Here is a 16,108-nt window from a genome sequence, read left to right on the forward strand (position 1 = left end):
AGGTCAGTATGATGGTGCCAAGTTAGAAATTTGGAACTCGGATAAGGTGGCCGTGGGGAGATGAGGAAACTGGTGAAGACCACGTTGATGCCCTGGGGTTGAGGGTCCCGAGGTGGAAGATCTGGCGTCTGGTGGTGAGGAAATGGCGGTGGAGGAGACCCAGGAACTGCATGTCCTTGGGAGAGTCGGGGGAAGTGGTAATTGATGTTTTTGGTCATGGGGCGTTGGAGTTGAATGTTGCGACTTCCCTGGAAATGTTCTCTGAAGCGCTCTCCGAGAATGTGTCTGTTGGCCCCAATGTAGATGAGACCACATCGCGAGCAACAGATGCAATAAACGACATGTGTGGAAGTGCACACGGACATTTGATGGATGTGGAAGGCTCATTGGAGCCTTGGAAGGATGTGAGAGGGAAGATGTGGGTGCAGGTTTTGCAATTCCTGTGGTGGCAGGGGAAGATGATGCGAGGGGAGGGTGGGTTTTTGGAGGGCGTCGACTTGACTAGGTAGTCGTGGAGGAAAGAGTCTTTTTGAAAAGTGGATAGGGGTGGGGAGGCAAATATAAATTTCCCTGTCACTGCAGGAATTACAAAACTTGCACCCACATCTACCTCCTCAGCTCTGTCCAAGGCTCTAATGGAGGCTTCCACATCCATCAAAGTTTCTCCTGCACTTCCACACATGCCATTTCTTGTATACGTTCCGCCCGATGCGGTCTCCTCTAAGTTGGAGAGAGAAGATGTGTTCTCACACAACACTTCAGAGAATATCTCCAGGATACCCGCAAGAATCAACCCCAGTGCCCCATGGCCAAACATTTCAACTCCCCCTCCCACTCTCCCGAGGAAATGCAGGTCCTGGGCCTCCTGTATCGCCACTGCGTCACAACCCGATGCCTGGAGGAAGAAAATCTCATCATCTGCCTCGGGACCCTTCAACCCTATGGCATCAATTTGGACTTCACCCGTTGCCTCATTTCCCCTCCTCCTACCTTACCCCAGTTCTCACTTTCCAGCTCAACACCGTCCGCCTGACTTGTCCCACCTGTGCATTTTCATTCCCACCTATCCACTCCACCTACTTATCTGACATATCATGTTCACCCCCCGCCTACATCCACTTCCAGCACTCTCAGCTACCTTCTCCCCAGCCCCACACCCTTCCCATTTATCTCTCCATCCTATGTGCTCCCAGTCTGATTGCTGAAACCTTTGCCTGAAACGTCCATTCTTCCTTCTCCTCAGATGCTGCCGGACCTGCTGTGCTTCTCCGACACCACTCTAATTTGACGGGAGTCAGTTGATTGAGAGGATTTTCAGATAATTTCTATTGTTGAGCTGTTGAGCACAGGCTGTGGATGATAGCAGAACTTTAGCAACCACCAGTTTAGGGAACAGCTAAAGGACTGAGCACAAGTCTGGTCATAGCATAAATCAACATTTTTCTTAAAATTGGAAGATAAAAGATGGAAGGCTGAAGTATGCAACTTTGCCCATCAAGACCGTTTCACCAATGATTTTCTCACTGATTCCTTTCCAACTCAGGGTGCGATGGGCCTTGGTGGGTAAGTTGAAAATGGTGGCGTTTCGTTGCATCTTCCAACCTTGTCCTTATAGTCAGTACAGCTGTTGAGCTTTGAAGGTTGTCAAAAATGCCCGAATGACTTACTCCAGTGCATCTTATAGTTGGTGCACTCTGCTGCAATTGCGCCTTAGCGGTGAAGGGAATGAATATTGCAGGTGTTGAAGAGGGTACACTCAAGTGACTGCATTGTGGTGGACGGTGTCCAGTTCCTTAAGTGTTATTGAAGTTGCACCCATCTCAGCAAATGGATAGAGTTATATTAACGTCTCATTTGTGCCTTGCAAACGATATAGGATTCACAGAACAATGAGTTGAGTTTGTAATCAAAAAATGTCTCAAGAACATGTTGTTGTTGTCAAAGTGTTTATGTCGCCAATTTCTATAAGATTTTTTCCCCGAAATAATAGCTCTGTGGACAATTACACGGGGTAATTTGTTTACAGTAAAGTTATTGAATGTCAATGAAATATGATTAGATTCTAATTTGTCGGAGAATTCATTACTCTATTTCGTCCTTGGGTGGACCAATCTGATTCCAGTCGCTGTCTGATTTCAAGTTCCAATTCCCGTCTGTGCTTGAAATTCCAACCGTTTCTTCACATAAATGTCTCCACCTGCCTTAATAATATATAAGGACGCTGCAGGGACAGCAGAGATTAATGAACATGTTGTCAATACTGGAGAAAATGGAGCTTCTTGGAATGATTGGTTAGGCTGGGATTATTCTCCTTGAAACAAAGAAGACGGAGGGGAGCTCTATAATCACATTTACATACGTGCAATATTCATTGACAGGGTAGTTACGGGCTGGTGGTTCACCCTCTGGCAGGAGGAAAGCAGAATTAGATATTGCCCGCTTAGTTCAGAAGTTAGATGAGTGTGGAAACAGGCCCTTTGGCCCAACGAGTCCACACCGACCCGCCACCTAACACTGCAGCCAATTCCCCTAAACTGCACATTTGCGGACTGTGGGAGGAAACCGGAGCAAACCCACGCAGACACAGGGCGAATGTGCAAACTCCACACAGTTAGTCACCTGAGATGGGAATTGAACGCGGGTCTCTGGCGCTGTAAGGCAGCAGCGCTAATCACTTTGCAACCGGGCCGCACACGACTGAGGAGTATTTTCTTTGCTCAGGGGCTAATGAATCGGTAGAACTCCTTGCCGAAATTGTTGTTGAGTCTGAGTTGTTGTGTATTTTCAAACTGTGCCACACAGATATTTAACCAGATAGTTGATAAAGCTTTGTCGAGGCAATGCTGGAGAATGGAGTTGAGGATTATCAGATCAGCCATGAGTTCGGTGAATGGTGGAGCAGACTCGATGCGCTGAATGGCCGACTTCCAATCCTACATCATTTGGTCTAACGCCTTATTTAATTGATACCTTTAGAATTCTGAGGGGAGGGGATGAAGTGATAGAAAAGGTTTCTCAATCTGATCAGACAGATCTGGAACTAAGCTCATAGGTTCATGAACAGGAAATGTGCTGGGGTCTGGATACAACAAATGGCACTGGGCACACCGCAGATGGGTATGTGCAGATGTTGTGATTGCTAAAGAAAATTGGTGGATCTAATATTGTTGCCAACTTGGTGATCACGCTGGATGATGGATCGCGATATGATTCACACAGCAAAAGGTTGTGAAAGACTGAAAGATTCATTTCATTGGAAAAGTTTTCTGCGGTTCCAATTCAATTGACTGTTTAAAATACTGATCAGAATTTTGTGTGGAGTATTACATTAAAATTCACAATCCCACTGGATAAACTATTGCACTTGATCTTTTCTTATTTGTTCCCCTTTCATTCGCCGTAAATTCATAGAATGTCAAGATGGAATGAAAGGAGAAAAGAAACGTTTGCACTCCATTTCATTATCCCAACGTAACTTACAACAGAATCAAATTGCTTTAATTCGACTTTGATGAGGTACCGATTTCTCACAAATCTCCGTTGCAATGAAGGGCAAGAGCAAGATCGTCCACGTTAAATGTTGCATTCAATTTTGCTCCGAATTTATTTCAGCTGAAAGAAAATGCTGATGAGAAAAACAGAAGGTTGAACTACAAAAGAAGATGGCAGTTTTGATGCTCAGTTACTTTGGCAGATTTCAATGGGTATCAAATGAACCCAAAATCATGGCGATCGTCCTCCCACCTTTAAGGCATGGGATTAATGCAGGAAATCGATCTCTAAGAGACGGGTCACTTCCTATTCATTATGGAATAGGTTTCCTTGACAATATACCAAATCTGCTCAGTTCCATTTATTATGCTGCATGTGGAATATTAATAGAAATCTTTTAAAAAACACTGAGTTTTTTTGCTGAAATTTACTCAGCTGCAGACGTTTTCGATATTTCTTTGCATCTGAAGTCGTCCAAATTAGATATTGTTTCCTCGCACCTTCTACCCCCTACACCCTCATTTACACTTTTACCTGGCCACAGGCTGTCTCTCTCCTGTTGAAACTCACTGCTTGTGTGTCTCTCAATGTGCCTTTCCAATTATTTTGGAAACGGATTGTCTGAGTGACAGAAAGCTGCTCCCATTATTTCTTTGTCCTACATCGATGGTTTTGAAATCTTGACTTTCAGAAATTTATGAACTTGAAAAAGTGAATTCTCCAAACCACAAATACTCTGGAAAACTTCCATTCAGTTTTCCTTGGTTTAGTTTCAAATTTTCCAAAACACAAATAAATAAAACTCCATCCCCACTAAATGCTGTCAGCATCGTCTCCAGTGTCTTAGCAGCACAGTAAACGCTGGAAGTGTCCTCTCTAATAGAATCACCGATTCCCTACAATGCAGAAAGTACAGTTGAGTCAATCGGGTCTGTAGGGAGACTATGAACAGTATCTCAACCAGACCTAGCTCCCGTCTCTATCCCCGCAGCCGTCTGGCTTGTGATTTCAAATAAACCTGGTGGAATAATAACCTGGCAACTTGTGACTGCTGACCTTATCACTGCGTTACCCATTGCTAATTCACTTAACTTACTCAGTTCACTCCCTGGACAGATGAGCGCAATTTAACATGGCCAATCCACCTAACCTACAGACTTAAGAGCAGTGCGAACCACTGATCAAATGTAACATCACATTGAACACTATCTGTGCCAGCTTTACACACTGGCAACTCCGCCTAGTGAAAGCAAGCTGCGCCCACCAACCCGAATTCAATGCATCCAAACGCGGTTCTATGCAATACAACCTCAGTAGTTCTGCTGGAAATGTTTCTGCACTCAGATCTGAATGGGTTTATTCTGTTTTCTTCCTCAGATTCCTGCTTTAAATAAACACATCAGTCAGGAACAACTCTATATAATGGTTTTGATTGAACACAAACACAATGTGCAGTTTGTTGAAGTTACGTGTTTGCACTTTCACTGACACTGTCTCCCCAGGAGCTGCAGTCCTTCCCCAAATGATTCAGACAGCACTGTCCTTCCTGTGACATGTCCCATCGAGAATGGAAGGCCAGGCGTGAATAACCTTCACAGGGGAACAGGGCGACAGGTTTAAAACCTTTACGATGCCCCCAGCGGATTATTGAGCCCTGTGACAGGTGGGGACACTAACCACGATACTGGGGAGGACAACAACGTCGAAGGACGCCCTTCAGCCTGTTGTGGCCGCACTTGTCAAACACAACTGCTTAACGACCTGAATCACGTTTTCCATCGTTTAGCCCATTATCTTACATGTTTTAGCATCGCAAATCAACATCTCAATTTTTTTTAAGGTTAGAATGATTTCCGCCTCTACGACCCTTTCCGCAAATCTACTCAAACCTTTCTGCCTTTTTCCGAAATCTCTTGGCCCCAGTGTTCAATCGCTCCATCAATAAGAAACGCTTCATTCAGTCTATCCTATCCATATCCCTCAGTATTTAGTACATTTCAGTCATGTCTTCTCCAATCTCCTCTGCTCGGCGACAAACAACCCCAGTCTGTCCAATCTCTCCTCACAACTGAAACACTTCAGCCCAGACAATATCCCAGTGAATCTCTCCTGCAACGTTCCCAGTGCGGTCACATCCATGCAGTACTCTGAATTGCAGAACTGCACACAGTAATGTAGCTAGTGCCTAATGAACTTTTTTTTCTATTCTGTTACAGTATGAGGGCGTCGCTGGCTCGGCAGTATTGATTGCTGTACCAAATTGCACAGCGGGTAATTGAGACTCAACCGTATTGTAGTGAGTCTGGAGTCACATGGAGGCCCGAGCAGGTAAGAATGGCAGTTTCATTCCTTAAATGACGTCAGATAGTTTTGTTTTTTTTTCATCAATTGAACATGGATATACAGGAGTTATTAGATTCGTAATTCCAGATATTTATTGAATCCCAATTCTACCACCTAGCATGGTCGGAGTCAAACCCAGGTCCCTGGTGTCTGAATTAACAGTTCTGTGTTCAGTTGTAATAGCGCTCGGCCATTGCAGAAAAGCAGTGAAACTGATCTTATCCAATTAAGTCGATTTTCCCCGATACTGTTCTGTGCCATTTTCCTGAGCTTGACCTCCATTCCCCACCCCCCCACCCCCCAATAATATCTGGTCCGTATCAGTAAAAGCTGCTACATGAGTATTGATCTCACAACAGTGGTAACCAAATGGACCAAATGGTCTGCAGGTCCCGATGGTGGGGTTGAGGCACGTTCACCCAGCAACAGTGACCCCAGCCACACAGACTGATCGGTATCAATGTGAGAGTCAGTGTTAGAGTCTGCGATGCCTTAGTGAAATGGGAAATGACTCCACAAACACATGATGAAAAAGCAGCACTCCAAAAGCTAGTGCTTCAATTAAACCTGTAAGACCATAACCTGGTGTTGGGTCATTTTTAACTTGGTACTCCATAGTCCAACACCGACATCTCCAAATTAATGAAATGGGGGTATGGGATGGAAAGTTCGGTTAGTGATCGTAGGAGGGAAGAAATCTCTGAGAACGGGTGGATTTGAATTCTGACATATGAAACACAGAGATGTGAGCGAGCAGAGCTTGGAGGAAAAAAATCACCTTGGAGAAAATCATGAATTTAAAACAATTGATTCCTTTGTGCTTCACAAAAGACTGGGACGCACAGACCCATTACTGCCGTGACTCGGATTCGAATCGAGGTTGCTGCGGCCACAACGCAGAGTACTAACCACTATACGATCACAGCACCCCACAGACGAACACGGTAAACCCAGGCTAGATGTACAGTATTATAAGGAACGTTAGGCAGAGCACCAAATGCATACTATCAGTGCTTAGCGAACAGTCGCAGATATGTGGGAACTCAGAATGGTCTGACTGTTTAACATCGGTTCCCCAGTGGCTGTGTTTATTTCAATATTAATGTGTTGAGGGCTGAGGTAAATAGATTTCTCCAAAACATCAAGGACTCCGGGGACAGTGCTGCTTTTGTTACCTGCACATCCACCAATATTATTTATTGTATCCGTTGCTCCCGGTGCAGTCTCCTGTACATTTGGGGACTGGGCGCCTCCTAGCAGAGCGCTTTTGGAACATCTCTGGGACACCCGCACCAATCAACCACACAGCCCTGTGGCCAACATTTCACATCTCCCTCCCACTCTGCCGAAGACATGAAGATCCTGGACCTCCTTTACCGCCGCTCCCTCACCACCAGAAACCTGGAGGATGAATCCCTCATCTTCCGCCTCGGAACACTTCAACCCAGGTTATCAATGTGGACTTCAACAGTTTCCTCATTTCCCCTTCCCCCACCTCACCATAGTTCCAAACTTCCAGCTCAGCACTGTCCCCATGACTTCTCCTGTGTTGTCCGACCTGCCTATCATCTACTCCACCAATCCATTCCACCCTCCCCCCCGACCTATCACCTTCATCCCCTCCCCCATTTACCGATTGTACTCTATGCTACTTTCTCCCCACCCCCAACCTCCTCTCACTTATCTCTCCACCCTTCAGGCTCTCTGCCTGTATTCCTGATGAAGAGCTTTTGCCCGAAACGTCGATTTTACTGTTCCTCGGATGCTGCCTGAACTGCTGCGCTCTTCCAGCACCACTAATCCAGAATCTGGTTTCCAGCATCTGTAGTCATTGTTTATACCAACCTTTTGTTGAAATGTATATTTCAATAGCAATGCAGTTTAACATCGGTTACTTCACGAGTTTCCCCACACAAGGCAGTAACCACTGCTGCCACATATTCCCAGTTCCCAGCCCCAGAATCAGAGGAACTGAGTGGCGCAGTCGCGAATAACCAACTTGAAATCGAGATGGGAATGAGGTCGCAGAGATACTTGATGGCTCAAGTGAATCAACCGGAGAATGCATGGTTTCTATGATGGTTTAGAGGCGCAAGCAATTCCGAGGTTGGGAGTGCTTCTGTTCAAAGGCGGGGCAGAAGGGAAAATCTGTTCCCGGTTATAACAGCAATCTACAGTGCATCCTGCTCAGACAGCTGAGTGACACAACTGGAGCGGGGGCAGCTGGTTTGAAGTTTAATTTTGCTTCACTATCACCAACTTCCCTGGAATGAATTGCTTTCACCATTTTTATTTCCAATTGTTTAATATCTCCCTGTAGTCTGCGGCTTTCTTCCTCATGGTTAATTGCATGACTAACTGTTGTATGATCTGCACACTGCTAAATCACGGCCACTACAAGTAAATAGGAATCATTGATCTACATGAGAAAACAGTGGAACTCACAGCTGGCATGCTTCATAGGTTTGCAGACGACACCAGAATTGTAGACAGTGATGAAGATTATCTAAGTTTCAAAAGGATCTTAATCCAATGAGTCGTTGTACTGAAAAATGTAACATGGAGTTCAATCTGGATAAATGGAAGGTATTGCATTTTGGTACAACATAAAGAGTATGGCTTAAAGTCATGATCTCTGTTCCTGAGGTCAGGCTTGTATTTCAAGTTTTATTTGTCGAACGTAAACATCACCGTTTCCGTGTCCCAACCCCCAAGGATGACTAGTTTAAAATATCATCCCAACACCACCTTCTCTTGGTTGAAGTCTTGACTGTGTGGAAGAAACTGATACTGAGCTGATGCAAGCAAATATAGCTGCCACCGCCAGTGTCGGAAACACAGATCCAAACAGCAAAATCATCTTTTAAACCCACCAGTGCAAAGCTAAGGGCTCAACACGCTCCACTTGTGCCACTCAGCTGTCTTAGAAAGATGCACCGGAAATCGCTATGATAGTATAAACGGGGACAACCATTCCTTTGAGCAGGAGCACATTCAACCGAGGAATTTCTTGAGCCTCTGTACCATCACACGCTCACCTCTTGCATCACTGGTAACTCTGCGCACTGATGCCCATCCCTATTTCCGGTTGGATCTGGGCGGCTGTGCCGATGAAATGCTAAAATGGTATTGAAGCATGCATTTCAACAATATCCTGTCCTGTCCCCCGAGTCTTTGATGTTTTGTCGAAATCGATCAATCTCATCTTTCAACGTTCTTATTCAAGTGATCTCTACAGCCTCTGAGGACATCGATATGAAAGATTCAGCTCATTGTCAGTTCCCACATGTCTGTCACTGTTCGCTGAGTACTGATATTGTACATGTGCTGTTCTTCTGAACATTTCCTCTGCTCGTATACTTATTGCTGCTTGCAAACATCCTGTTCTGTGGTTACTGTGATCGTGGTTGTCGGTATTTTGCATTGTGACCACAGCAAACTCGATTTGAAACCAAATCACGGCACTAAGTGTTCTCTCTGTTGTCCTTTTTGTGACACATGCTAAGAAATTAATTATTTTACCTTCAAATTCCGCGCTCTTACATCTCTGCATGTCATATATCAGGATTGAAACACACTCGTTGTCGGAGATTTCTCTTCTTCCCACGATCATTAAACCTCCTTTCCGTCCCTCCCCCCATTTCTCTGAGGGAATGCCCAGTCTATCACTCTCTTTCACATTCATACTGTTCTGTCTGTGCTGCTGCTGCGGTTACTGTTGTTGGGTGAACGTGCCCCAATCCCACCATCCGGACCTTCAAACAAATTGATCCATTTGGATACCGCGGTTGTGAAATCAATCCCCATGAAGCAGCTTTTACTGATATAGGACAGAGACAATTGGAGGGTCAAGCTCATGGAAAATACCCAGGGCAGTTTTGGTGAAAAGACATTTTATTGGAAAAGATCAGCTTTTGTGGTTGTCTGTGTTGGTCTACATCGTCTGCAACGCACACGGTAGATGTTTAACAGGACTCTCTCCATGTGCCTCGGTGGGTGCTGCTGCAATATCACTGAAGGACCAGGACACCTTTCACGACAATACAGTCACTTAACTGTACATTGTAAAACGCCTGAATATTTATTCCCTTAACTGCTGAGGCACAATTGCAGCAGAGTACGCCACCGAGAAGATTCACTGAAGTAAGTCAACCAGGCTTTGTTGACAGAACCTTCAAAGCTCAAAGACTGTACCAACTATAAGGATAAGGTTGAAGATGCACTGAAACGTCACCATTTATGAATTACCCTCCAAGGCACGTACCAGCATGACTTGGAGAGGAAGCAGTGGTAAATTCATTGAGTGGTGAAGCGGTCTTGATGGGCAAAGAGTTATACTTGAGCCCTCCGCCTTTTATATTACAATTTTAAAATATGTTGATTATTGCAATGACCAGACTTGTGCTCATTCCTTTTGGTGTTTCCTAAACTGGCGGTTGCTAAAGATCGAATATCATTCTCAGACTGTGGTCAACAAAGAACCTCTCGTACAACTGATCTCCCTGTCCAACAATCTTCAGAGATCAGTGAATATCTACTCCAAGATCTTTGTTCCTGTTCACCACTCAGAATCCTCACTGTTATTGTTTCCACTCCACAAATTCATTACCACTTACTGGTCTGGATTCAATTCTATTCTCCGTTTTTTCCTTTCCACCTGATTGATACATCCCTGCGTCCCTGGTATTATTCATCACAGTCACCTACACGACCAATTGTTGCATCGTGTGTAAACTTCTAAACATGACTCCTACAATTAAGTTTGAATTATTGATCTACATCAGGAAACAGTGGTACTCCACTGGAATCAGCCATCCAGTTCATTGCTGGATGGGAGGAACACCTGCAATAACAGCAGAATCGTTCTCTTGCTATCATTTTAAAACCTGATGGCAATTCTGCACGTTGCTCTCCTGAATGATTCTTTCTCACATGTGGGAGTGGTGAATGAACTGCCCACATTGCGACTGGGGAAGTGAGTTTCCATTTCAGCGGGTAATTGAATCCCTTCCTACAGACCCCGCCCCCATGGACCTGACTTCATGGAGGCGTGGGTATCCTTGTGTCTATTTAGTTTGGATAATCAGCTGAATTTGAGACCATGCTGAGACGACTCCCAATTTTTCTCCGTCATCCATGTATCTTTTTTATCCTTCCTTGTTCTCCCAAGGAGTGTGGCCATCATAGTCTGGACAGCATTTGTTGTTCATCCTTAACTCTCCTTAAACTGAGTCAGAGGGAATTTAGGTGTGAACCGTACTATTGTGGGTCTGGAGTTATATGTTGGCAGGTCTCTTTAAGGAAGGCAGATTTCCCTTTTGAAGGGACATGAATGAATGGGTTTTCAGCAAATTAAAACTTTTTGTCACTCTTCCTCTGAGCGGGTTTATATTCCAGATTTTATTCATCGAATTTAATTACCAGCAGTTGCAATGTTCCAGTCTCCAAGGGTTGCTAGTCCAAATATCGCCAAAGCATTTGCAGATGACACGAATATTGGTGGAGTAGCAGAAAGCATAGGGACTGTCAAATTCTGAAGGAGAATATAGATAGACAGGAGAGTTGAGCGGAGAAGTGGCAGATGGAGTTGAATCCAGGCAAATGTGAGGTGATGCATTTTGGGAAGTGTAAATCTAGAGACAAGCATACTGTAAACGGAAGAGCCTTGGGTAAAGTTGATGAGCAGAGAGATCTGGGAATTCAGGTTCTTTGTACCCTGAAAGTGGCTGCACAGCTGAATCGAGTGGACAAGAAGGCAAATGGCATGCTTGTTTTCAACAGACGGGGCATTGATTGTAAGAGCTGACAGGTCATGCTAAAAAATACAAGATTTTGGTTCAACCGCATTTAGAATGCTGTGTACAGTTCTTCTCACCAAAGGGGGAAAAGACAGCTGCACGAGGGAGGGACGGCCAGCTCTTCGGAGGGGGAAGATGGACGCAAAGAAGGCCATCACCACCAGAAGAAGACACAGAGCGCCGTCAGTAAAGAGGAGGGCATTTCCTCCCAACCAGGAAACAACGGACCCCCCGAAGTCCACCCTCCACCCAGTGAGAAAGAGGGGGTACCCACTGCCCCACAACTACAGGCAACCAAGATCTGTGATCCTCGGACAGTCCCATTGTCAGACACAGAACTGGACAGTGAGGACCCTTGCCCTGGCTCAATGACACCAGGGCAGGTAAATGAAAATTTTCCAAGGGAGTTTAGAAGGACAGAAGGAGGACATTTTTTAGAATTAGCAAATAGGTTGGAATTGGAATTAGCCAGGGACAAAAGGGAAGCTGAAATTATAATGGAGTTGGTCAAGCACTTTGGTGTATCAGAGAAATAGGCAATTTAAGTTAGAAAAACTTAAATTGCAACTGTGGCAACTGGAGATAGAAGATAAATAAAGGGAAGGAAATAGAGAGAGAAGAAAGAAAAAGAGAGGAAAAAGAAAGAGAGAGAGGATTTGAAATTCAGAAGTTGGGAATTAGACAAGAAAGTTAAGTTAACAGGAGGGAGATGAAGGGAGAAAATAGGGATGTATACAACTATGTTAATAACTTGCCATATTTTAGTGAGAAAAATGTCAAAACCTTTTTTATTTCATTTGAAAAAATGGCTCGTCAGATGACGTGTCCAGTGAACTTGTGGGTAATGCTAGTTCAGACTAAGCTGGTGGGAACAGCTGGTGAGGTATGTGCAGCGCTGTCAGATGAGGGATCAAGAGATTATAAAGATGTCAAATTGGCTATTTTTATTGGTTATGAATTGGTACTAGAAGCATATAGACAGAAGTTCAGAAAAATAGAGACGGAAACAGGTCAGTCTTATATTGAGTTTGAAAGAAGTAACTAGTCATTTTGATAGGTGGGTGCTGGCTTTAAAAATGGATAAGACCTGTGAGGCTTGAAGAGAGATTAATTTGCTGGAGAAGTTAAAAGACTCACTTCCAGAGATAGTAAGAATTGATGTGAATGTACCAAAAGTTCAAGAAGTGAGAAGCACAGCAGATAGGGCAGGTAAATATGCACTGGTATATGAGATGATATTTAGCTTCTGGCAAGATTTTCATTCTGTGAGGGATAGAAATTGGGAGAAAGGAAGATCACACATTACAAAACGAACAGTAGCACGCAATACTTTACCACAGGTGAAGGAAGAAGCCCAAGGGGTTTGAAAGGTGGTGAAAGGCCTCAGGTGTTCTCACTATTAGGGAGTGGAAAACATAAAATGACAGTGCTGATGATTTAAGAAGGGCACTGGGAAAAGGTGGTTTCACTGCAGTAAGCTGGGACACACCGTGATGGGCGTTGAATGAAGGCACTTTGGGGAAACTTCTGGTGGTAGAGGCTAAGCCCAGTGGAATTAGTGAAACTGGTAAAGGAGAGCCCAAGTAGAGCCGAGGAGCTGCAGGAGAGTGCACAGCCGAGGCAGGGTCTGGGTATGGAGGCAGTGCCTGATCTCTGAAAGAATTGTGTAGATAAAGTTTACTCAGAAAGAATAGGGGGAGAAGAACAAGAAGTTATAATTTTGTGAGATACGGGATCTGCTCAGTCTCTAATAGTTGAGAAGTGAGGCGCCAGAAAAGCACAACATATCAGGCAGCATCTGAATAGCAGGACAATCGAATATCAGGCTGAAACCCATCGTCAGGAACATGGTGAGGGGACAAGGGGGCTGAAAGATAAATACGAGGGAAGTAGCTGAGCTGGTTGGAGGGTCACTGGGAAGGCAATACGAAGATGTAGGTGGGAGTGATAGTGATATGTCGGAGGGTAGGGTGGAGTCGTTAGGTGGAAAGGAAGGTGGACAGTTAGGGCAGTTCAAGAGGGCAGTGCTAGGTTGAACGGTTGGATCTGGGAGAGGTTGGTGGAGGGGAGATTCGAAATTTGGTGAAGTCAACTTTGATGCTGTACAGTTTGAGTGTTCCAGCTGTCCTACCACCAATAGGAGTCCTATCACCCTCCTGTCCGACCTATCACCATCACACCCCACCTGCATCTACCTATCGCCTTCCAACTCCCTTCCACCCAGCTCCACCCCCACCCTCCTATTTATTTCTCAATCTCCTTCCCCCTCCCTTACCCCCCACTTTCGTGATAAAGGATTTATGCCTGAAACGTTAACTCTCCTGCCCCTCGGTTGCTGCCGACATGTTGTGCTTTTCCAGCCCCCCACTTTACAACTCTCATCTCCAGCATCTGCAGCCCTCAATTTCTCTCGGCCGCTAAAAGTAAGAAATGAAAGTATTTTCACTCTTTCTCGCATGTTAATCAAGAGTGTGATAATTTGTCGAATGGGGTCAGAAATTAAGCATTCCCTTGTGTAACATCAGGATGGAATGCCAAATAAAGGTTTGGGAAGTAACAGTGACAGTGAGTAACAGTGTCAGTTCCAGGAATACAGTTTGTTCTTGGGAACGATTTAGCAGGAGGCGAGGTGGGATAGGCACCCCTTGTGGTGGAGAAGCCAAAGGAAGACGAGGGAATTGGTGTGTTAAAAGAAACATACCGAGGAATTTTTCCAGACTGTGTAGTAACAAGATCCCACTGTCATAAGTTACAGCAGGAAGGAAAAACGAACGAAAAAGACAAATGGGTTGATGCTCAGTGAACTGACCCCCTGTTTGATGTCACGGTGCAGGATAAACCTGAACAGGCAGAGGGTCAGGCAGGGGGGTTTAGTCCAGAAAGGCTAATGGACTTACAACAGATATATACACACACATTCACACACACATACACATGCACACACACAGAAAAGGATTCAGAATATATTGTTGAACGTTATTAACTGAAAGATAGAATCCTAAAATTAATTTGGAGACCCCGATAGGTTACTGCAGAAGGGAAATGGGCCGAAGTACACCATTTTGTGTTACCTGTAGTATACAATGTTATGTCTAGCACATAAACTAATTGCAGGCGGTCAACTCGGTGTACACAAGACTCAGGCTAAGGTACAGAAGCATTTCCACTGGCCTGGAATGCACAAGGACGTGTTTTTTTTGTACATGAAATAGATACCAAATGGTAGGTAAGTAACAGGCAGTAATAAAACCAGCACCTTTCTTACCAATTCCTGCATTCGAAGAACATTTCATGTGGGTTATGATTAATTGTGTAGCTCCCCTTCCAAAATAGAAGTGGAAAACTATATTTGCTGACCATAATTAATGTGTCCACCAGATATCCAGAGGCAATTCCATTTCGGAATGTTAAGATAAAAAGGGAGGTGGAGGGGTTGGTAGCTTTCTTTACTCGCTGTGGGCTAGGCAGTAAGATTCAGTCAGACCAAGGATCTCATTTTACCACTCAGCTGTTTAAGGAAGTCATGGATAGGTTCAGCATGCAGCAGTTTAAATCAAGTGCGTCGGACCCTGAATCCCAGGGAGCCTTGGAAGGTTAGCATCAGACGCTGAAGTCCATGTTAAGAGCGTACTGTTATGATTACCCGAATGATTGCAATAAAGGTGCCCCATTAAATTGTTTGCCATTAGAGATGCCCCAAATAAATCTACTCACTTTACTTCCTTTGAGTTAATATTCGTACATGAAGTGAAAGGTCCTTTGAAATTAATTAAATATAAATTGACAGGACCGAATTCTGTGTGTGAGGTGAAGGAGAGAGTAGATGGAGTAGGTGAGTTTGCTAAATAGTATCTGAAGTGCACAAAATAGAGTCAAGCAGGTGGCAGATAAAAACTCTGAAACTTTGAGGATATCCCGTGGGGATGACGTATTAGTATTGCCACCAGTGGTAGGAAATCCCTTCAAAGCCAGGTTTAGTGGCCCCTTTCAAATTAAAAAAAATGTGGAGTCAGTTAAGCTATCTAGTATAGATACTGGAGATGACAAAAAAAAAATTATCGAGTGCTTTATATGGATGAATAATGCTCCAGACACATTTAAGACTCAGCAACAGAGTTGTGGCTATATGAACAAATTGTACAGTTTATCTGTATAATGTGGTGATCTTTAGCAAGTGATTGAAAGCTCACATGTTACAGTTGGCAGAGCATGTTGAATGATTACCAGAAGCAAACTTGGTAATAAACTTAAAGATAACAGAATTCGCGAAGGCAGAGGTGACGTTCTTGGGACATTACATTGGACATGGAAGGTTGACTCCATGGAACACAAATACGAAGGGCTTTGAGGAATTTCCACGACCATCCTCGAAGAACGAGGTGCTTCAATCTTTGAAACTGAGTGGATTCTATCAGAAGATTGTTCCAAACGTCAGCAGCGTATGGGCACCACTGATGGATTTATTAAAGAAGGAA

This window comes from Chiloscyllium punctatum, chromosome 50 (genome assembly GCF_047496795.1).
Source record: "Chiloscyllium punctatum isolate Juve2018m chromosome 50, sChiPun1.3, whole genome shotgun sequence".
NCBI classification, from domain to species: Eukaryota; Metazoa; Chordata; class Chondrichthyes; order Orectolobiformes; family Hemiscylliidae; genus Chiloscyllium; species Chiloscyllium punctatum.